Source organism: Struthio camelus, chromosome 18, assembly GCF_040807025.1.
Source record: "Struthio camelus isolate bStrCam1 chromosome 18, bStrCam1.hap1, whole genome shotgun sequence".
In the NCBI taxonomy this organism is placed as follows: Eukaryota; Metazoa; Chordata; class Aves; order Struthioniformes; family Struthionidae; genus Struthio; species Struthio camelus.
The window spans coordinates 8,738,763-8,761,565 of NC_090959.1; the positions used below are offsets into that span (position 1 = coordinate 8,738,763).

Below are 22,803 nucleotides of genomic sequence, written 5' to 3' on the forward strand. Positions count from 1 at the left end.
TCGCTGCACTCTACGTCGGCTGATTCTGCAAGAAACAATTAGAATTTTATAATTAGTAATTTAAGATGACAGGAAATGTTTTAAGTTTGTACTGCTGAACGAGACCTTATTGTAAGAAGTTTTATTCAAGATTGTTATAATCAATCCCACAAAAAAGGATTTTTTTTAAGCTTGTTTTGCTCTTGACTGTTTTGAACCCATCTTCCCTTAAGCTGTGACAACTTTGTCTATTTTTGCACGTCAGTCTCATACTCATCAACACAGGAGAGCAAGTAATTGTATATTTATGTAAATTGTAAAAATTAATTGTAAAAATAAATAAATGAACAAATAAATTGGCAGTGAAAATCGAAAAACATTTTTTTCCTCTTATAGTTTTGTTTGACTATAGGTTTCGTGTTGAATGTGTCCGCTTTGGTAGAATATGTGCATTAGGGTGTGATATGTAACTTTTACCAGAGATTTTGAAAATACTTGCATTAGTATCAGTGTGATGATTTTATCCATGTAGTGTTACCCCGCTTTCATATTTTCAAATGTTAACTTCCAAACTTTTGACCTTCGGTAGGTGTTGCCCTGTATAATGCATTATATTCAGCTGGCGAAGTAAAAATTGCATTTTTCTGGGCTCTGATTTCTGGAAAAAGTAGTGTATATTGGGCTGCATTGCCTGACAACTGATATTTATCAAGAGGAGCAGGAGCTTTACATGAGTAAAACACATTTTTAAGCAGCTTTCAAAGCTTTATGTGTATGCACGTTTAGCGTATTCTTACAGCTTTGGACATTTTGTTTGCAAAATGTTAACTCTCATTAAGATGAATCCAAAATATAAATCCATAATGTGTTTTTGCGTATTGCATTTAGTAACAGCATTAACATTATGTAGACTGGCACTATAATGTAAACCCCGTAAGAGTAAAATTAAACGTTAAGGCTGAAGAATATCTTTTTCCTAGCAAATGTTTTAGTGAACTTCAGAAGTAGGCCAGTGAAGTATTTGTACTTTCAGTACACTGAATTGTTTTGGATGTATGATACTGTTTCATAAGCATACAGTTCCTAGAAAGCATGAAATTAAATACAGTCAAAATGCTATTTCTTACTAGAATAAAATACTGAGGCTTCTGTTTACAAACTTTTTTAAAATGGAGGTGAATTTTCTTGCAGTGATGAACAAATGATTAATAGCCGTTTTGATATCTTTGTGAACAGTTAGTATTCATTTGCTAAATAATGAAAAATTTGTTCTACTTGCTTGAAGAATGGTGTGATTGTCTTAAAATGTTCAAAACTATGTAATTGTCCTTGCTTAATAATCCCCTTAACGTTATCTGGAAGTAATAATTATTTTCATATTTAACAAATTTTCTGCTAGTCTAAATAGTAAGCTGGACTATTTTTAGTCTCATAGTTTCCTGTTACTGCAGTAACTCGGCATATTGATAAACAGATCACGCTGGTCTGCTGCCAGGTAACTTGAAACGGTATGCGACTCCTAAAGACAAAATGCACGATTATGGTTGTGGTCCTCATCTTTTTAAATTCTGACCAACGGTATAAGGTACATTTCTTTCTCCTTAATATCTTATTAACGTCCATAATAAATACTTACAGTTTGTCCCTTACATATGAAAGTTATTGCAGGTGACCTAAGAAATGGGTTTTTTCTTTTTCTTCTTTAAATAATATCCAAATTGCTCATGTCAAAAGATGAATTAAACCTTATTGTAGGGCTATACTAATATGGATGTTAGGAAAAAAGTTAAGAAAATGTGTAATTAAGGATTTTCTAAAATCTTTTTTAGTCTCATGACTAGAAATTGTATTCAATTAATGAACATGCTATTGCAGCTGATAAGGACTAATGATGCGAATCACTGAGACCATGACAATGCATTGAGTTATGCTGAGGAAATTAAACTGCTTCTAATTTTATACTGCTGCTTTCTTCTTTTCCTAAATTTTCTATGTAGTATTCAGTTTCCCATTAGTCTCTTGATATTAATACTACTTCCACTGTTACTGTAAAGGTAGAATTGAACGTGATGGCCTTTTCATCTCTTTGTTTTCCTAAACTATTAAAAATTCATAATGAAGAGTTACTTGAAATCTGAGGATGTTCATACCAATATCGTAAGTAGTATTGAACTTTTTTTCACGGTGCGTTTCCCTAACGAAAGACTTATTAATTAGCTTCTGTCCTGCTTTTCAGTCAAATTGAATCTTCTCTTCAAAATAGACAGGATATGTTTTCTTTCTTCTCTCCATCCGGTGAACAATCTCATTTTTTTTTGATTCCTTTAGTTCTTCTGTCTGACATAAAAATCTCTTGGCTGATATACCGATCTCAATGTTAGCAGGGTTAGATTCTGATAAAATATCATGCCACCAGGATGTTTTTGTCTTGCAATGCCAGGGCAATTGCAAACAAAATATTTCACTGAGAAGTCTTCACATCTTCTTAATAGGCAGGGTAAGCACTTCATATTAAAAATCCAGTATTGTTCAATATCTGTCACCCTTGCATAAGTTCATGATGTATGTTGCAATCTAGTTTTTAAGACAGACTGTAGCATTTCTGGCTTTGTGTCTCTAGGATTTTATGTACCTAAGACCATGAACCTTTCTGAGTTTGGAGGGCAATCACAGTCTGAACTGCTTTGCAGAATTCCCATCCTCAGTACTCTGCTATTATCTCTTTTCACAGAACAGGAGAGAACTGTGTAAGTTGTAGTAAGAAGAAATAATTAATGCGTGCCATCATAGTTGAAGGCCTGAAGTCGATCTGGAGCTTCAGTCTCTGCCAGACCAGTTTGTTATAAATTGGAGATTCAGGATGGGATTTATTTGCTCCAGTTTGGCAGCAACAGGTTTTTAAACATTTGTTCGTCTCCAACACTTGGAAGAGGCAGAGCAGATTCACTGCATATTAGTATTGTTTTGGACTAATATCAACAGAAATTGTGCTTGTAATTGCAGCAGCTCTTAAATTCTCCCCATTTATTTGCTGAACTTAAGTGGACTTACTTTGGTCTGATCATTTCAAGACGTTACTAATGTGTAACCAGTTATTAGAAGTCCGGTAAACAGCAAGTATGTCAGCGGGAGATGACATTAGAAAGTGTCTCTTAGAGCTTTTTGGTCTTGAAATAATCCATAGATTATAACTATTGTCCTTAAAAGCTTTGCAAATTCGTTTAAGGAAATCAACGCATCGATTTATGAGAGTTTAAAATTACAAAACAAATCGTAACAAGAAAAAAGTTGACTTTATTTAGTAGCTTGAAGACCCTTGAGAACCCTAAACTGTAGTAGTAAAATTTGATCTTGCAGACAAAGTATGCTGTATTGCATGGCAGGAAATGTCCTTTTATGAACAGAAACAAAAAGTAGTTAAAGGAGATGTGCCAGTATTGTTGCTTTTAATTACCTGTGAATGTCTCTATATTACAGATAATTCAGAAGATCCGTGATGTTTCGTTTCTCTCTTCAGCAATTAGTATCCTGGGTAGGATGATGGGCTACTGGACCTGTTACAAATGTTAACTTTTTTCCTCATCAGATGTGTTCACATACTTTTATTCTGTAAAGTCTTCCTTCCTCATCAGTCCTCCCCTGCCATATGCATATGCCAAAGAAAAACCCTCTTTCGTATGTGCAAACACGTCCTCACTGAAGAAAGCGCTTGTAAAATCTTACGTTATTTTTCTTGAGATATCTTGGGTCACTATTGCTGGAAATCCAGGTGATTTCTCATTGCATTGACAAACTGTGATTTCTTTTTTCTTTTTTAAGCTAGTAAATACAATATTTTGTTGCAGTGAGTTGAAACTTGGCTGGCAAGCTTGTTTCTTGTCTAGGCCCGTTTTTGGTTGAATTGCAATCTTTATTTCACATTTGTAACACACAAACTGCCGAAGCAGGGGGATAGCTGCGACGGAGGTAATGAGAGGAGGGTAACTCTGACTGGCTTGATCCTATCAGGTTTGTGTGACACTGGCCTTAAAAAAGGAAGAGGAATGTATTAGTGGATAAAAAAATTGGCGGTGGTTTATTTGATATAGAAGAGTTGAAATGAATCATTTTGTGCTGTATGTGGGAGTGAAATATTGCTATTAAAATGGTAGAGACTGTATGCCTACACACATGCTGTGTGTGTGTGTGTGTGTGTGTGCGCGCACACATCTGTATAGTCAACAACAGTGTATGCTTTGCAGGTGAATAAAAAAGGTCTTAAAAGTGAAAACTAGGTGAGAATCTTGCTTTCTGAGTTAGAATTTAGCCTACTGTCTTAATTATCTGTATGTGTTCAGGTACTTGTTGGAGGGAAATACATTTCTGCCAGTCAAATTTTTGTTGCTTTATTTTTTCTTTCCTTATGAAGTAGCTGTCGGTGTCATGATACAGACCTGTAGATGTTAAGAATGTCTAGGGCTGTATAAAAAGCATTTTTATACAGCTTTGTTTTAGAAAGCATTCTGCTTATGCCTTTGTTTTAAAAAGCATTCTGTAGTAGCAAAAATGGAAGAGTTACTTTATTTTTATTGTTGCTGGACACTGATATTGAACAGCAAATTATATAGGATAGAATATGGTGAAATTAGCATGCTATAATTGTGCTGTGCTGTTGCTACAGTGATTGGGTGCAGAACTCATTTTACAACAGCGAAAATCTTAAAAATGTGCTGCAGCATAGGCACTGTATTTGCACTGTATTTTCTTGTTTAATATTTTCTTGAGTAATCTTAGGTAACTTGTCCAGTTTCAAATGTACGTTAGTTCACTTGCACTCTAGAAAATGAGGGAAGTGATTAGCACAGAGGTAATTTTTGAAGACCTGGGCAAGTCTGTGTGCTACTACCCGATTAAGGAGCCTACATGCCTGTTGTACAAATGTTTATGTTACCTACAAGGTAAAATGTAGGTGTAAACCTACATGGTAAACTGTATCAGTATTACTATGCCGCTGTACTTAGTCTTTCATAATTATACTGCTCGTGGCTTCCCTGCTGAACACTTGCTCAAAGTAACATAATTTGTATCATGTTAGAGTGTTTTACGTCCAGTTACTTTCATCTGAGATATGCATAATGTAGATATGGTATTTTATTTATATAATAATGTAATAAGTTTCCTCATGTAAAACTCAAAATTAAAGGCTTTTTTTTTTTTTTTACAAATCCTTAGCTATGCATAGTTTCTCATGATGTGTTGATGGTCAAGCACCTCTTCATTCACTCTCTAAAATATTTTTTGTCTAGGTTCATTTGCTTATTTTTGTTTTTTCGTGATCTAAATTATTATAATGTATTTTATCTTAGAGTAATTTTGAAGGAGATTTAGACGCTACAGCCAATGTTGTAGTATTTAATATTTTTCATATTAAAATATTTCTTAGCGTGAGAAGGAAAACACAATTGCTTGTTGTTCACATTTGTATATGTCTGTGTTGCAGATTGCAGTATTGCCATTTTTTTCAAATCTCATTATATTTGCTATTTCTCTTCCAACCCCAACTGTGACAATGACATGACTAGCAAAGCATCTCATTTTTCATTTAAAAAGAAAAAGGGTTTCTGTTCCTCCAGTACCATAAAAGAGAATTGGAAAATGTTGAGAGTTTACCCTGAAGTCGGACTGAAAAAAAGGGGAAAGCAGAGAAGACATCTTTGCTTTTAAATGAAATTCTAGGAACAAAAAATGCCTTGTAGTTTATTTACATAATAGGGGTGTCTGATTAATAATGTTTAAAAATATTCAGATTGCTGTTACTAAAATAAGACTACTAACCTGGGAATTCAGGGATTCCACGCTGGATTTCAGTTCTTTTCGAAGAAGAAATCAAAGTCCTGAGAACCATGTGAAGTGCCTTTGACTGCCTGGGTCCACATTATCTAAGAATCTGTATTATTGAGTATTGAAAGAGCTGAAGTATCTTTACTTTTACCTCTAACTTTCTGAAGCAGTTTAAGGAGGGGGAAAAGACCGGAATGTGAAGTTTCACGTATGTTATGATAGAGATGCGTGAATAGCGTAGAGAACGTTGAAACTGAGACTCCATGTGCTTGGATAACTTCTGAGTACTGACAAGGAAGGCTTGTCAGCTGAGCAGCCCATCGTAGAGAAGAGTCTAAAAAGGTCTTGTGAATCCCCTTGCTTATTGTTAGAAGTAGAAACCACATATTTTTTAAAAAATAGGAAGAGAAATGTGAGTTTTGACTCTATTTTTGGCTAGATATATTTCTAACCTGGAAATTAAAAAAAAAAGAAAAAAAAAAAGGTGAGTTGCACAATTCAGTTTTTCGTCAAACTGTTTCCCTTGCTCTCTCATTAGCCTTTGGCTGAGAAATGCTTGAAATTTGGACTTTTAGCAAATAGTAGATGTTCAGAATCATAGCACTATATTAGGATAAATCCTACTAGTTTTTCTTAAGCTTAATCTGTACTAAGGAAGCTTCCTTGTAAATCTGTATCAACAAACCTCTTAGTAAAATCACATTGCATACTGGCAAAGGAGTCTCTATCCAAGTTTTTGGAATAAAATAGACTGTAGGTAAATACATTTTTGCCACTGCACTTGGGCATTTCAAGCAATAAGTTTTAACAAATTCAGGATGTCAATACATGTTATAATGATCAATCTGAGGATCCTATAGCTCATAAAGTGATTCTGTGCAACTTTCATTTTCTTTTTCAGGGCTATTTTTTCTCTCAAATAAGTTTATAGAGTAAAAGAGCAGAGTTTTCTGTTTGATGAGTAAGTATTTTTAAAATTTTTGTGTTCAGTTGGTTAGCGGTTATCCACATTAAGGTCTGCAAAAGCCATCTTAATTCAAATCAATCATATTCACTTTTCAGAAATCTGTATGAAGAATACATTCTCAGTGTGCGTTCTTTCTCCTTCCATACTAACTTCCCTCCTTACAATCACTGTAGTTTTCCCGAAAGACGTTATCAAAACTTTATTTCTTTTAATATTGCTGTGAATTTCACATTCATTTCTACTTCATTATTTTGTTTTCAATAGAATCTGGTTTAATCTGCAAGCGCTCTTAGTGTTTTGGGAGATTTTTGCTTTAGGATATACTGAGGTCTTAACGTATTGGTTCCTTGGGTATTCTGGCAGAGTTACAGCAACGCGTTTTTCCATTTCTCAGTCAAAATGGGGTCAGGCCAATGTTTCATCTAGCACCATCTTCTGTTTCCCAAGAGTGGCAGTAGGAGGTAGCATATAGGGAGAGTATGTGAACCTAGACGCTTTGCACAGTCCTTTAATCTCATGCCTCCCGCAGCATCCACGGTGACTGCATTAGGGATGTTAGATCTCTACCTGTTTCCTTAAGTACCTGTTCATGAACCTGTTGTCCCTGAATTTATCTTGTTCCTCTGGAACCCATCCTCACCAGCTCCAGTGATCACAGGCTCCAAAGGTCCACTGTCTACGGGCCACAGAACCACTTCATCATTTAAACCTGCTAGCGTCACCTAGTGCCCTCCAGTCCTGGGACTGAGTAAACACTGGTTCTATATGTGGTTTGTCGTCTGTCTTCCTGGGTTTGGAAACTTGAGTCAGCTCTGCCTCAGCTCCAGGGCTCCAGACGGAAGAATCTTTGCCACCTCATAAGGTGGCTACTCCATCGCCTAGATCTTTGTAGCTATCCTTCTGTAGCTCCGCTACCTTTGCCTTGAGATGCAGAAACCAGACAGTTGTGACTATGCCATGGTTTTATAGAGTGGCAAAACAAAAGTTTTATTCTCAGTGTTCTTCCTGATGGTGCCCAGCCTTTTTGTTTGCTGTTGCTAAGCACTGAGCTGATTATTGCAAGGAGTTGTTGCTGATAAATCTAAATGCCTCTCCTGGGTTGCAACTGCGAGTTCCGAGTTTAAGCAGGATTTAGATCCCTTCCAGACTCCCTGGCAGTCTGTGAAGGCTTTCCTTTTTCAGAAGTCATGCGGTGTTGACTCTTCTGCTGCAGACATGGTTATCCATGTGCTCAGTGTTCTTATTCTTCAGGATAGCTTCTACCATATGACATGGATTGAAGTCAGACAAGGAATGAACGTCAAATTCACTCGTCAATTCGTCCATAGTTCCCAAGATTCCCTCCAGATTTCTTCTTGTAAGTAGGGGTTGTACTGGTCACCTGCTAGTTCTCCACTATAGTAGCAGTTTGTGATGACGGATTATACAGTTTGACTAGCAGTTCTGAAGATTCACATTTGAGTCCCTCTTGGATGAATGGTATCCCCGTGACTGATTAATGTCTAGTGTGTCTGGTTTAATACTTCCTCTGTGTTTCCCTAAAATTCATCTTACTCTTGCAAGCTGTTTGCTACAAAGAGCATGCTGGGTATGGGAATCTCCCAACTATCTTCAGCAGCAAAGACCAACACAAAGAGGCTCTCTGAGCTATGGCTTTATCCTCTCCCAGTGCCCCTTTTGTGCCTTTGTCATCAAGAGGTCCACTCTCCCCCTAGCTGGCTTCCTGCTTTTGATATATTTAAAAATCTTTTTACTCTCAGGGAGTGCTGTGCAAAGCACTCTTCACATTCGTTTTTAGCCCTCTGTTTCCTGTTTACATTACAACTTGCCATGTTTTGTGGGCTTTCCTGTTCTTCCCAGGTGGAGAGGCTTTCCACTTTTTAAATGCTGACCTTCTCCCTGTGGTAGCATTCCTAAGTTTCTTCTAGAACCATATAGGTGTTTTTTGATGTCTTTATTCTCTCCTCCAGAAGCTGTGTAGGTGTAGCAGCTGTTATCAAATTCATTTGAGAGCTGGTGTCTTCTTGTCTCTTCCTCTCTCTCTCTCTCTCCTCACCATAATCCAGGCACAGGGTGACAGTGTAATCACTTTTCCATTGTGAGTGCTGGGAGTGCGCGGTGGAATATCACTAGAGACGTGGAATTTCCTATTCTACACTGCTACTAAGCTGCATATTGTTCTTTAAACACAATTAATTTTATAGAGAATAATATTATCTTTGAGAATTTGTTTGTTTTATGTGCACACGCGTTTACTGATTAATGTGCTGGTTTCCTTTTCTTCTTTTTCTGTTTAAAATATTTGGCTTTAATACTTTGAACTGGAACTACAAAGGATGTGAAATATTGAAAAAATAAATATAATATTGTAATGTGTTAGAAACCGTAGAATATAAATTTCACATGGTCTATATCTCTTTGTTTAATGTAGAAAAGTATTTTGGCAGCGTTCTAAGTAGTTTTGAAAATTGAACCGTGACTCAATTCGTATACTTTAATTCATACCTAAATCCTAAACTTGTAAGTTTTAAATAACTGAGAATTTGCAGTGGTTGTAATACTGAGTATTTTTAGAGTGTCTATGAGTATATCCAGGAAAAAGTCATGTTAAAAATGAAGTTACAAGATTTGAAATGCCTTTTTGCACTTATATTAGATAAGTATACAAACCCAATTAATTCAATTTTAAGTAGTACTCCTGTAGGTCTTATAAAGATCCTCTAAATACAACTTCAAATCTGGAATTAAATTAAAAAGCCATCTATATTTTAATCTGTGAACAACATCTGGGGGGAATATGATCTTTTTTATTTTCTGCTCTCTATTTCAGCGTTTCTCTAACGTTCTGATCTTGTTTCCTTGATGCCCAGACAATGATGTTTTTTGAGGTTCATACAAATGCTAGACTTTTATTTGTTCCATGGATATATCCTTTCTTTTGATTGCTTTTATAAAATGTGTGCATCATACCTAGCTGGTTACTTTTTCTCCTCCTCCTCCTCCCCCTCCTGCAAAGATTCATTTATTTTTTCCTGCTTCTCTGTGTTTTAGTCTGCTTCATGACTTTCATCCAGTTTTTTTAAAAAACGAATTTAGTTAAAAATTCAACAGGAAGTAAGACTAATTGAGTTATGCCACATAGTGTTTCCTAACTGCATTTTGCAAAATTATTCACATTTTCATTTTACAAACAGAAAAGGCATGCTCCCCTTCCTCCCCCACATCCTCCATAAAAGCCTTATAAGGAGTCTATTGTCTCCATTCATATTGAGATGTCACAGATGTGTATACTCTTCTGAATTCTTTTCTCTCTTGCAGCTCTAATGACCGCTGCTCCTTTGATTCCTTTCTCAGGCAAATTGGCATAGGCTATACAAAAAGAAATTTAGGTCACAGATATCTTTACGTTATTCTACTTGAGTGAGAGGGAAGAGTTAGCTCAATATGTACTTGTATATGCTGTAAGTATATGGCAAAATATGGCAAAATTAATCTGATCCAACAAACATTAATTCACCATCTCAGATACTGTTGCCAAAGGAGTGTACAGTTTTAGTGTGAAATAAAAACGTGCAGTTGAAGGAGTATTAAAGCTATATTTTTGATTCTTTTTCTAGAAACTGTAACCTAGTTCCTTGTGTTTATGTGCCTCTATACTGTTAAAACAACTGGATGTATTAAGAATGACTAGTTTTAAATAGAATAACTATTTTTAATGTAGTTTCACTTCAAAATGAGTGTGGGTATGTATGTTCTCTTTTGAGAGAAGCCCACTAGCTGCCCTCAATACCAGATTCCCTCTCTGTCTGTCTGGACAGTGCATTTAGGTTTGTAGCTCCAAAGATTGTAGGTAGCTTTCTTTAAAATACTTGGAAGCCCAATTATGCTCCATACACAGACCTGTAATGGTAGGCAGTTTGTATGTGCTTATGGACAGTGTTAGCCACACAGATGTGCAGATGTTTTAAGTTGAGCAGATAGTGCCAGTGGTCTTTTATTCATTTAGAATACTTTTTCTGTAAGCAAAGTAATCCTTTTTTTTACCTGCTCCTCAGATCTGCCGTTTATGTGTAGCAAAAGCAAGCATTTGCAAAAACAGGAAGCTGTTTTGTGTTTTGCATTACACCTCTGAACTGTCTTATACCTTTATGGTTGGTTACTTGATTTTCCAGTTCGTGTTATATTTAAAGTATACTAGCAGGTCAAGCTTTTTATCACTTCTATAGGCTGTTTTGCATGTTGTCTGGTCCTGCTTTTTAAGTAAAATGAGTACTCAAAAGGGTAAAAATTCCACTGATGCAGCATAATTTCTCGTTGTTTTACAGGATGCAGTGATTAAATCTAAACGTGTTAGCTAAATTATTTAAGCTGTTTCTCCTTATTGCTTGTCTTTTTTGTTGGTGTTTTGTAACAACAGAATACTATTCTCTGAAATGTTTGTGCCCTTGAAAGCGCTGTTTATTTCAGCTGGCTGCAAATTCATGACAGCCAGCAATGCAGTTTATGAAATGTTGCACCCCTGAAAAAGGGAATTTTTTGGTTTTATTTTTAAGTGGACAATCAGTATTTCTGGCGGTCGAGTGCTAGACTGATTCCCTGGAAGTGTAGGAGGTTACGTTCTGTAGAGCTGACTTTGAGCATTTAGAAAGTATGACGGAAAGTACTGTGAGCATTTTTGGGTGGCTTTTATCCCAGCTCATCTGCTGTGAAGCCAGAGCGCCACTGGCAAGGCTTATTTCTCCCCATTAATTTATTTGTGCATAGCTTTGCTACTAATACCAACATCCCTCTTTGATGCATCATAAGGACTGGATCATAAGGGTCTTTCATTAGACGTTATATTGTGTTGGGTTCTTGGTCCTCATGCTGTAGAAATCCTGAGAGATTGCAATTTTTCCAAAGTTAATATCAGAAACTAATTTGTTAATTTTATATGGTATTCGTACAAATACAGAGCAGAATACTAGGCTTGTCTATACACTAACATAGAAGATTCTTGGAACTGCAGCATCTGATGGGGTACCTTATGCACCTAATTTTGCCGTGGTTTGTGTAAGTGAAAGGCAGACACTTCAAATTTTCCTTTTTATAGTCAAAATCAAAGGGGGGGGGGGGTCTTTCTGTTGATGGTTAGCGCATTCCATTAAATTTTGAAGTTGATCTGATATAATTAAAGTTCCAGAGTTGTGACTTCAGAAATACTTATTTTTGGTGTTAGCACTTGGTCAGTTAAGAGTGAAAGTAGTTTTTTGTATCATCAAGCCTGACCAAAGATTAGGTCTTTAAGAAGTTTGCAGTATCTCTCAGGAGACTCTGTACAAGCCTAGAAGAAATTATATTCTACTGTTCCCCAGTAATTCCACAAAGGCAAACTATGACAGAGCTTTATAGGAGTACTCACAGGCATAAGGACTGCTCTTCAAGGATTTGCCGGTTTCCAGCTGCTGATAAACTTTTGTGCCTGTTAATAATTTGTGATTATTCAAGCGCTAGGAAATGACAGATGAAGTGAAGAGGCTGATACACTAAATGTATGGTGGGATGATTAATGACTGTGCTGTTTAAGGCACACAGGCATCAACTAGATCATATCTCATCTCCAAAGAGGAACTGGTGCCAGAAGGAGAACGGGAGAAACAAAACTATGACTAAACCTTAAAGATCATTGTAAAGAGTCTAGATTACTTACAGCTTTTAATCAAGAGGCTTACTTTTTAAACAAGCCGATATAAAAAGAATAGTTAACTTTTTTTTCAGCAATGCAGTTGTAATTAAAAAGTATTTTTGCCTCTGCGTCTTGACACTTGAAAGTGTTTACTTCTTCAAATAAACAAGTTTCTTAAACTCCGACCTCCATACCTTTGATTTAGTGAATACTCTCGGGTCACGTACAAAATTCAAAGATTAAATAGGAAATACTGGGGGGGAACATCCATTGCAAATAATAGCTGTAAAAATGCAACATATTCATCTGCTTTGGATGCTTTTCTGTGTATTGTTTGTAGGGAAGTTCAGAAGTTGGCATTAAGCTTGCTATCCACTTGACAGAGATCACGTGTTAGAAACTGATAGTGTGTACAGTAAATGTTTCATTCTGACAAATAAGTCAGTTTTGCTCTTTGTTTGAAGGTATGTTTTGGTCTTATTAGTTTTTTGATGCAAATGCTTTTTGCAGCTGCAAGATGACTTCTGTTCCAAAATTTAAGCTTGCAGCGGGCAAGCTCTCACAAGGAAATTGCTGATATTTTGCCCAATTTTTAACTGCTGCCCTGGAAAACTCTGGTTTTGAACTGATCTCATTCTAAACACATTTTGTATAAAACTATCGTCTCTCTAAAATGAATGAGATTTTGACATGAAAGAGTCTGATTCAATTAGAGTAATGCCATAGAGCCATTGTAATATTATAATTGTGTGTAACTTGCCTTTCTCTGGAAATCTAAAAAGCAGTGTTTGCTTCCTTGAGACACTGGTAGAGTAGAATTACAGACCAAAAAAATGCATGTATATAATATCTAAAAGCATATTTGGACACATTCAGAGTCTCAGGAAGGAGGGTGGACTTGTTGATGACTTGGGGAGAGTTTACATGTATTTAGTGAAACAAACTGAGTTTTGCTGATTATGTTTCCTGTTTTCACCAAGAAATTCATAAGCACTTTCTGTTTTTCAAGTGTCAGATAGTGTATAGCTACCTCCAAGAAAATGAGAATTGTTGCTACTGAAAACTTGCAGACTGAGTTCTAACTATCCTGAAAAGGTATATTTGGAAAGTTGCTTCCTCCCTTTTAAGGAAAATTAATTCCCTAGTCATTCTTAAATTAAGGTAAGAGATCTCATATCTTTGTCTGCTCACGTAGGAAAATGTCTCCGTCACTGTAGTATCTTACAGAAGCTACTGTATTCTGTAAGAAGAAGGAAAAAAAAACACGTAGTGATTGCCTAATTCACCAGAGCTTTAATTAGTGCAGCGATGCTAAGGATTTTCATGCTTTTCTCGAAGTAGACTATTCAACGTATTTTGCAAAGCATGCATAAATTAATTAAAGTTTACTTTTGTGTGTAACTGTCAGCGTTTCAAAAAAAGCCCTGGCTAAACTTTGAAAATTAGATTTTGCCAATTGATTGCACTTGAGTTCTGAAACATTTGCAAACTTTTTGCTTTGATGTATAAAAAGAAATTGAAACCAAATGGATGTTAAATTTTTCATAATCACCTCAAGTTGTATTTTAAGGTGTTTTATTCAAATACTTAAATGCTTCATCTTTTTAGACTTCTGTATGGTAATCAAAAAGGTATGTAAGTCCATGTTAAAATAATGAAGGCATGTTAGTTTATAACTGTTTTATGCTTCTTTGAACTGAACTGAGATCAGTTACAGTTTTCCCTTTTCCCCTCCCTCAGAAGTACCCATTAGGCCTGTGTCTGCTCTTGAGTTTTCTCTTCCACGTCGCAAGCCTTTGTCAGTTTAGGATCTAGTTTTCTTTTTATGATGCGTCAGTGCAAAACAAGTGCACGTACAGAACTTGTATTGTATGTGTGACCATAAGTTTATGGCATTTAGATGGATATTTCTGGACTCTTCAGAATTTGTTTTAAATTTAGCAAGAGAGAAAGAAAAATTAGTAATAAAAATTATTTCTCATGTGGAGTAGTATAGTGTAGTATTTTTTTTTTTACTTTTTTTTTTTTTTAACTTACTGAGTTAGTGAAGGGAAAAGCAAATAGTTCAAGTTCTGTCCTGTTTAGAACATCCAGTTCTAAATAGAGTTACATTGCAAGAAATACTGCAGCCTTGTCAACTGTCTTCAGTACTACTGGTAATATTATCCATTCCATAATCTCACAAGATCTAAATTTTCAAAGATCTCTAGGTCTCTAGAAAGTATAGAGACCCTGTTTTTGCCACCACTAAGGATATCTTGGAAGTCTAAAGATCCACGTTGCAGGCAGAAATGTCAGTGTATTGAAATTCATGATAGGGGTAAAGTGAAAGAGTTTTCTTTTTTATACTTGTATTATGAGCAGATTTAAGGAAAAAGCATTGTGATTGAGATTTATATGATCTCTTCTAGTAATTGAATTTTCATTTTAAATCTGCACATAATGTGATATTTACATATATTTTTTTTCCGTAAGATACATTACTCCCAATTTTTTAAGTTGCGGCATGAATCGCATCTATTATCTACTGCTAGTTAGCACTTTGTATTTGCCTTTGATATGATTGTTACCTATTTTCTGTGAATCATCCTTCTGTACCGAATCTGTTCTGTGTAATTGCAGTGACTAAAGTTTGTGCTGAAAAGGATGTCACATTATTGTAAAGTCTAGTGGTCAAGATTGTGCAAAAATTGAAGTCATGTAATTAACCAAGGCATAAACTTTTATTAGGTGAGAAAATATGTCCACTTAAAGACAAAAACAAAGAAGTTAGAAGTAGCTCATAAATTATTAATGTTTGCAGGCTTAAATCGTCAAACTAATAGTTTCATGTTCTAAGGTTCTTAATTAACGTCCAGTTCTAGTTTAGAGAGATCTCGTAGCTTGGGTAATAATCTTAATTTAAATATTTTTTGGCAATATGTACTTCCATCGTGTGATGTAGACACGCGTTGTGCAGCTTGCATTCTTCCTATTAATCTGTGGATTACGTAACAAGTCAAATGGCACGGCGGCACTTACGAGTTCGTGCATCTGGAATTGGGAAGTGACTCCTCCTTTAACGCTCTTGCCTTGGTGCTTCCTTTGTAAGCTCCAATAAGGACATTTTGCCCTATAAACGGGACATGATTTTTGTAAATTTCCTACTTTTTAAGAATTTTTTTTGCTTTTAGTAACTTTTTATCTAGAGCAGATATCTAGTGCACTGTCCAGGCTTATGCTGTAGGAACTACTGTCTCTCCAGGATGAAGGGGGAAGAGTTTTCTGCTTTTAGAACTTCATTAAATATTAATACAAAAACTAGGTAGACCACATGCACTTCAGTCTGCCACTGACTTTCCTGAGCTGCTTCTCCTGTTAAAGTGGCTGACTGTACAAAAAAGCACACTGATGTCTGTGGCTTCTTACCAGCTCATTTGGTTTATCAAGTCCTGTTACAGTAGCCCAGATACCACATCCGGTTTCTTTATTTGTGGTGCTCGAGTTAGGGATTTTTTGTTTAAATATATATACATGTACACATTTATATTCAAATAATTGTTCACAAATTTTTCCAGATTCAGCTCCCTAAAGACTTGTCTATGTTAAGAACGTTCTAAGCATGCTCTAAAAGAGTCAATCTGAGGCCAGCACCGATACTAAAAGTCTAAATTCCTCCTTGCAGTGCAGCAGCTAGGAAATTAGTCAAGGTTAAAGGCCACCTGCAATATTTTTAGGCCCCATGCGTTTGCCTGTTCTTCTTGCCAGCGTCATGTAAGTAGATGGTGTTGGCTGTCTTGTATCCAACTGCCTTTTCCTCGTGAGAGCTGTATCCTGACAAATATATTTGGCCAGTTGGGTTAGATTCCTGTTAGAGCTGGGTTACGAGGGCAGCGTTTGTTCTGAATCTAGACTGTCACTCACGTCCCTTCAGATCCATAATGAGGCTCATGAACCACTTCACTGCGGTGCTTTGTGCAGGAGTTGGCAGGTGAGAAGTTTTCACAAGTGTTCTGCAGTGTACGGTCAAGGCACAAAGACCTTTTTTATGACCAGAGTTCGCTAGAGCCCCTCTTTGTTCCTTTTGATTTATTATAACAGGGTCTTACAGCTATTGCTGGGGCTAGTAAGTAGGGACGTATAGGAAACATATTAGCAAGTAATGACAGTCCAAAAACAGAGCGCAGGTGTTATTTCTCGTGGAACAGGAGAAGTGCTCAGGATGTGTTCCAGCTCTGCCCATCCTTTAACTCAGTGTCCTGTCGTTTTAATACATGCAGAGTGAACACGGCTCGAGTTAATTGTCATATCTGAAAAATAGCAGACTAGTGCATAGTGCTTACTAAACACTGCGGGGATATTGGTAAATGGAACCTGACAAGGCCTGAAAAATTACAGTCTGCCTAAGATGGAATGTATAATGTAAAAAAGGAGCGTGCCGAGTTAAAATTGTTTAACGTGTTGCAACAAGGTGTGCTTCACTGTTTCCCAGATCCTAGATAGTGCCTTTTTATTTTTTTTAACTGACAGCCCTGATTCAGTGAAGTCTGTGTCCAAATTATTTATTATCTAGAAAATGACTTTTTTTGGCTGAGTTGGGGGGAAAAGAAGAGAAGTGAAGAATGATTAAATGCATATGTTTTGGAACAGTATTTTATTAGTACTTATGCACTGATGGAAGTGCCAAATCAGGATAATGATGTATCAATACAACTAGCAATATGTTTTGCTTTTTCTTTCATAATGTACGCGTAGATGCTTTGATAGTAAAAGGTAATTAAGCCTTTTAGGTACAAAATAGTTACGGTACACCAAACCTTTCTTAACTCTGTGTACTTCACTTTCATCATCTGTTTCTGTAGTTTGTTACATTGTACTGCCAAATTCACAAAGCTGTAGTTAAGGTTCAGTGGTATTTTTTCTATCTGCTCCATTTTTTGCCCTGCACAGGTTTAAAGATAGGTTGCCCTAATGTACAGTAGTTTAAAGCACAGTACTTTCTATTTGATTTTCTGTTTAAAATATCATATTCATTATCTCTGGAACACATAAGGAGGATTACAGGTATAATGCTTTTTCTTCCTTCTTTCAAAATGTTGCCTTTGTGTTTTAACATATCTAGTACATTTGACTATGAATATATAGTATATTTTTAACATTTAAAACAGAGTAGCTTTTGCTTTCTGTCACATTGTTGCTGTCTGTGCCAGAGGCAGTAGTATCGCTTGTCAGTAAAATGATTTTCATTAAAATTGTGTGCAGGCATAGTCACTTCTCAAATTTTATTTCATTGCTAAGACCGATGAGGCTGATGTTTACCCTTCAGCTGAGACTGTCATTTGTGGTTCAGATTTGTGATAATCGTTTCTTTGTGTGAGTATATTGCTCTAAGAGTGACTGTTTTCCTTTTTCTTAGAAATTGGCTAAGAAATTATTATATATGTTAAACTTTGAATGAAATTCTAATATATTCCAAGACAGAGGTAACTTTTAAATCTGCTATCCTGTCAGTTTATCCATTTGATTTTTCTAACCCAGTTACTCCAGCAGGACAATATTGCTTGGTCCCTGTGACAGAGTCCATGCTGTGCCCTTGTCCCCTAGCCATTCCACCCAAAGGCTAATGTAGTCTGTATATTTTAAACATTTTTCAAGTGGATTGAAAGTTTGACAATATGTATGTTTAAATTTGAAAGCTGGGCTGTATAGCTTGTGGAGTTTGTTCCTGTGAGGTGTAAACTGAGTATACCTGTAGCTCCTCCTGAGAGTGGGCAGATCAGCTGCAGCCGGTTGAGCTCATTGAGATGAAAACACGCAGAGTGATGGTTTTTGTGTAAGCAGTCTTGTTCTTTGGTTGAGTAGTTTTTAGAGAGGAAACAGAGTGCTCACGTGATGCCAGTGGTACTGGTGTGGTGAGAGCTAATGGAGAAGCTAGCTGTAGGGACACAAATGCTGATGGCTTTGAGACTAACTAATGCTTAGGGTGTGACTGTGCTTTAATACAGACACTCAAATACCCTAAGCTAATTCAGGTAAAGTAGAAGAGCAAACGGTGTTGAAATATCTATATATATTTTTATTTAAAATCTTGAGAATTTCCCTGTTATCTCTGTATTCAGAAGAGGAAGCATGTAGCTTTAGAGTACGGATCACAGAATTGAATTGTCAGCTTGCAGTAGGTGAGAGTTCGGGTTTCATTAACAGGAAAAGACCCAGTATAGAAAAGAGGGGCATATTTTATTTTTTCATTTAAATGTCTTAGATGATAACAATGTAATGACTTCCTGGATTGTATAATTTTAATATCCATTTTATATATTTATAGTGGTACCTTGAGGTGTAATTTACTTTAGATATATGGCAGAATTTCACTATACCGTATTTGGTGCTAGCTTTTTGTTAGCCTTATTGGATAAGGTTTTCGTTTCTGTTTCATCTTCCTTTAATTCAATGTGGTCCACAGAATAGCTTTTAGAGCATCTATCTTGGTTGCCCTGCCAGTTGCCAGTCCTTGTAGGATGGTCCTCCGAAGCGTTCTGCCGGACTCGATTAATGCAAATGCTACTCCAGCTACCCTTCTTACCCTTCGAAGGCCTTCCTGTAGGATTATTCCATAAGCGAAAGGTTGCTTTACTGCAGGACTTCTTTTGGAAGTCGTATTCCGTCTTCCGTTTAGACAGCTCGGGTGTTTACATCCACAGAATGAATATTCTGCTTGAGGGGAATAGAAAGGGAACGTTCTGAAACTAATTTAGGTAGTGTTCAGGTTTTTATGTTTCTTTCAGATTAATACATTTTTAGGGTTTCTCTCCTCCCCCTTGCTTCTCCAGTCCCACAGAATGCTTTTGATGCTTGTCAGAATTGTTACATAGGGAAAAAATGAGAGCATCATTTATACTGATTTAGCTACCTTGATAAGCTTGAGCAGTTGAAAGTTGCTAACATTCATGCTTTTGAGAAAGAGTTATGGGTCTCAAATCTCCCTCATATTTCTTTAAGTGATTTTGTAATCCAGCTGTCATGCATAGCTCAGCTTCTCAGTGAGACTCTTGTTTGCAGTTATATCAAACCACCTCCATACTTGCACAGATGTATGCACAGGTTTATCAAGCTATTGTAGAAATCTGAGGAAGGAATAGATTGGGAAAAAACTGAATGTCTCGCAGAAGAGTGGCCTGCGGATTAATTTTTAATACACTTGAGGGCTGCTTGGCTTGTCAGTATAGTCCACCAAATCAGATTTAAAATTATGGGACATGTTTAGTTAATCTCTAATTGTCTGTATCCCGACATTCACCATCTGAATGTAATTTATGGTACCTCTTTCTTTTGTAAATTCTGTCCAGTAAAATCATCAGTAAATAGTTTTTGAAGCCCTTATGGGTGTAAGATCCCAGTGAAGATAGATGATAGGCTACAACTGAGTTTAATATAGGGTTGTTTTAGCATTTTTACAGAAATTAATAGCCAAAGGATTTGATTTTCCGTGATGTTGAAGCAAACGTATCTGATACTGCATCCTGAGATTTTATTCTTTTCTTTTTGTGCCTTCTTTCTGGTTTTCATGATTAGCAGGGGTTGATTTAGCATGAAATGGTGTTATAGAAGTCTTTAATTAGGAGATGGTTTACTCTTGATGCTTATTCTTACGTGACCACATTGTCGATCAACCTTCTAATTGGTAATTCCAGTTCATATCAATAAAGCTACAATCAGTATTGTCAAAGGGATAGTTAAAACAGTAGTGAATGTGTGGGCAACCAGTTGATATGAAAAGCTTCAGTTTAATTGCTTAAGAAACGAGCTACTTGAATAAAACTTCTTTACCTGACGGCTATTGATTATCGATTAAGTAGTCCGTGTAGAAGTATCACTTCTGAAACTCTCGATTTTGGATAGGACTATGGTGTGTGCTTTACAAGTGAATGTCTCATAAATATTTCCCAAGAGCAATTTATTTTTCTAATTAGCTTGAGCAGCCTCTGCTTTACATAGTGCTTCAAGCAGTTTTTAGTAAATCAATTCAATCACACAGCTGTTGTTGAAACTTTTCTTAAGTTACTGTAATTCTCTGTAGAGACCCGGGTTCTCACTAATTAGTACACTTAATCGTACCTTGTGTAAAATGCATGATGATATGTATTAATCAGTCCCAGAATTTCATAGAAAAACAGGGTAGCAGAAACCTGAGAGCGTTTATAGCTTTGAAAACAGTTTGCTCTTCTTGTATAATAGTTACGTACAAAGCAGTATGCCGACAAAGGGTGGCTCTGCACTTAATTTTTACTTCCTGATTATAGCTTTACAAAACATCTGACTTGGCGCTGCAGGTTTAGATTTTTAGGCCGGCCCTTTTAAATATAAATCTAAAGTTTCTAAGAACAAACATCTATAGTAGTTTTGATGTTTCTTCAAAAGGAAGGAAAATATTCAAGTATAGCTTTAAAATATATGTTTAGTTCTTATCTGAAGGAAAATTTAGCTTTCTGGTGGCATTTGTGATGTTAAGGCTCAGACTTTTGAAGTGTTAAGCACATAGCTGCGTTGAAAATTTGTGAATGGAGCTCCATCACTGTCACAGATGACTTCCTTCTCTTTCTGTGTAGAATATAAAGGGGAGAAGTAGAGCAAGAGCTCACTGAAATGCTGTTCAAGTGTAGCATAGTATTTGGAACCTTTCTGAGGTTTTACATTTAGTAGTTATACTTATTGTAAGGGAGTTTTAAACTCATTTGACAGATTAGAATATCTGAATATTGAGTATTTTCTTATTTGTAACATTATTAATATCACCTAAAAAATGAAAAAGCAAGCATTATTTTTTCCCTCATGTACAGCCTTTTCTCTTTTTCAGGATGTGACTTAAAATGTCTTCTGATTCTGAGGGTCCTCTGAAAAATATGCTGTGCTTGAATGTTTGCTAAGGACAAGTAAGTAACTGATTTCATACTTAGACTGTATGTACCTGATAAGTTTGTGCACGTACATATAGAAGAAGCATGAAGTTCTACAAACAAACAAAAAACCCCACGTCACTACTGCCAGATAGTGAGTTTTCTAAGTTTGTTTTCTTGTGGATTTCTATCTAAAAAAATGGGAATATGAATTGTTTCTGTGTTTCCTCTTATAAGAAAAGAAACGTTGCATAGTTTCAATAATATTTTGCATCAGAGGTTTCACAGGAAAGCTATCATGCTGTTTATATACATGTTTTTGAGGGAAATATAAATCAGAAATAACACATTTTCACTGAGAATATGCAGTTGCTGAATGCAGTCTCCTCTAGTTTTATTTAAATCCATATAAATTTAAAGATATGAGGCTTTTTTTCTTAAAGCGTGAAGCAGTTAGTTTATTACACATTGCGTCTTAAAGAGCTATCCGAATTATGGCTTAGTTTTTAGAAAGAAGGATTATATTTAATATTTTAATGTTACGTACATTAAAAAAAAATCCAGGACGTCGTCACGATTCATTGGAAAGGACCAGTTTGATTTAATTCTTCATAATTGGCTTATTCAGGGGAATGCTAAGAGCCAATTTATCCTTTTTCCCTAGTGGAATTTTCAAACAAGAAATCAACTCAGACAGAAGAGCTGCCAAACATGCTGTATAGCATGCATACTTTTACTGTAATGAATATACCGTGTATACCTACTATAGTAAAAGTTGGTATATTCATGGGATTAAAGAAGTGATGAAAATGCCTATGCAAATAATATGAATTTTAAAATAGTTGTGATATGAAGTTTTAAAGTAATATTTTATGGCAGTGCTTTTTGGGGGGTTTCTTTTTATATAGTCAACTATTTCAGCTAACGAAATACAAAAACTGAATCTTAAATATCTAATTGTCTATGTTTTTGGGGCCCTGATAGGGCAAAGTTTTCCCTGTTGCTGTAACATTTCGGTGAATAGATCTTTCCTCTACAGCTAATGAGAAACATAGGCACTAAAGAATAATGCTCGAGTTGGAGGGGAAAACCAGTGTACTGAAAGACAAAGTGGGACAAAACAATCTAAAGCATAAGAAAGGAATTCAGTCTCTTCACACCATATGCTTAAAAATAAATGCTGTAGGTTAGCAGCATTCCAGTTTGTGTGAGGTTACGTAAGAGATGGGTAAGACCAGGGAAGAAACTACTGAATCGGGCTGAAAACTTTCTGCGTAGTGTGTTTAGTATGTCTTGATATCCTTTCCACTCAATCACTCTCTAGTAAATGGCTTTAGAAACTTCCCAGATTTGAAATACACTGTGTTACTGGCATGTGCTTCCTTTTTTTTTGGTGGTCGAGGACATGTATTTAGAAGAAATTTTTTAGCCTTTCTAAATACTGAAACCCTGGCAGGTTGAAAAACACTGGTCTTTTAAATGCTACTACCCTGTACAAA

The 22,803-nt window shown here is 36.0% G+C and overlaps 1 protein-coding gene across 19 annotated transcripts in view; it reads left to right on the forward strand.

Moving 5' to 3' along the window:
* Positions 1-22,803, forward strand: part of NCOA3 (nuclear receptor coactivator 3) — a 98,863-nt gene that overhangs the window by 44,988 nt on the left and 31,072 nt on the right. For all 19 annotated transcript variants that reach the window (XM_068912617.1, XM_068912627.1, XM_068912631.1 and 16 more), the window contains one exon: positions 21,265-21,340. The gene's annotated coding sequence lies outside the window, so the exon portion shown is untranslated. The remainder of the gene's footprint in view (positions 1-21,264; positions 21,341-22,803) is intronic.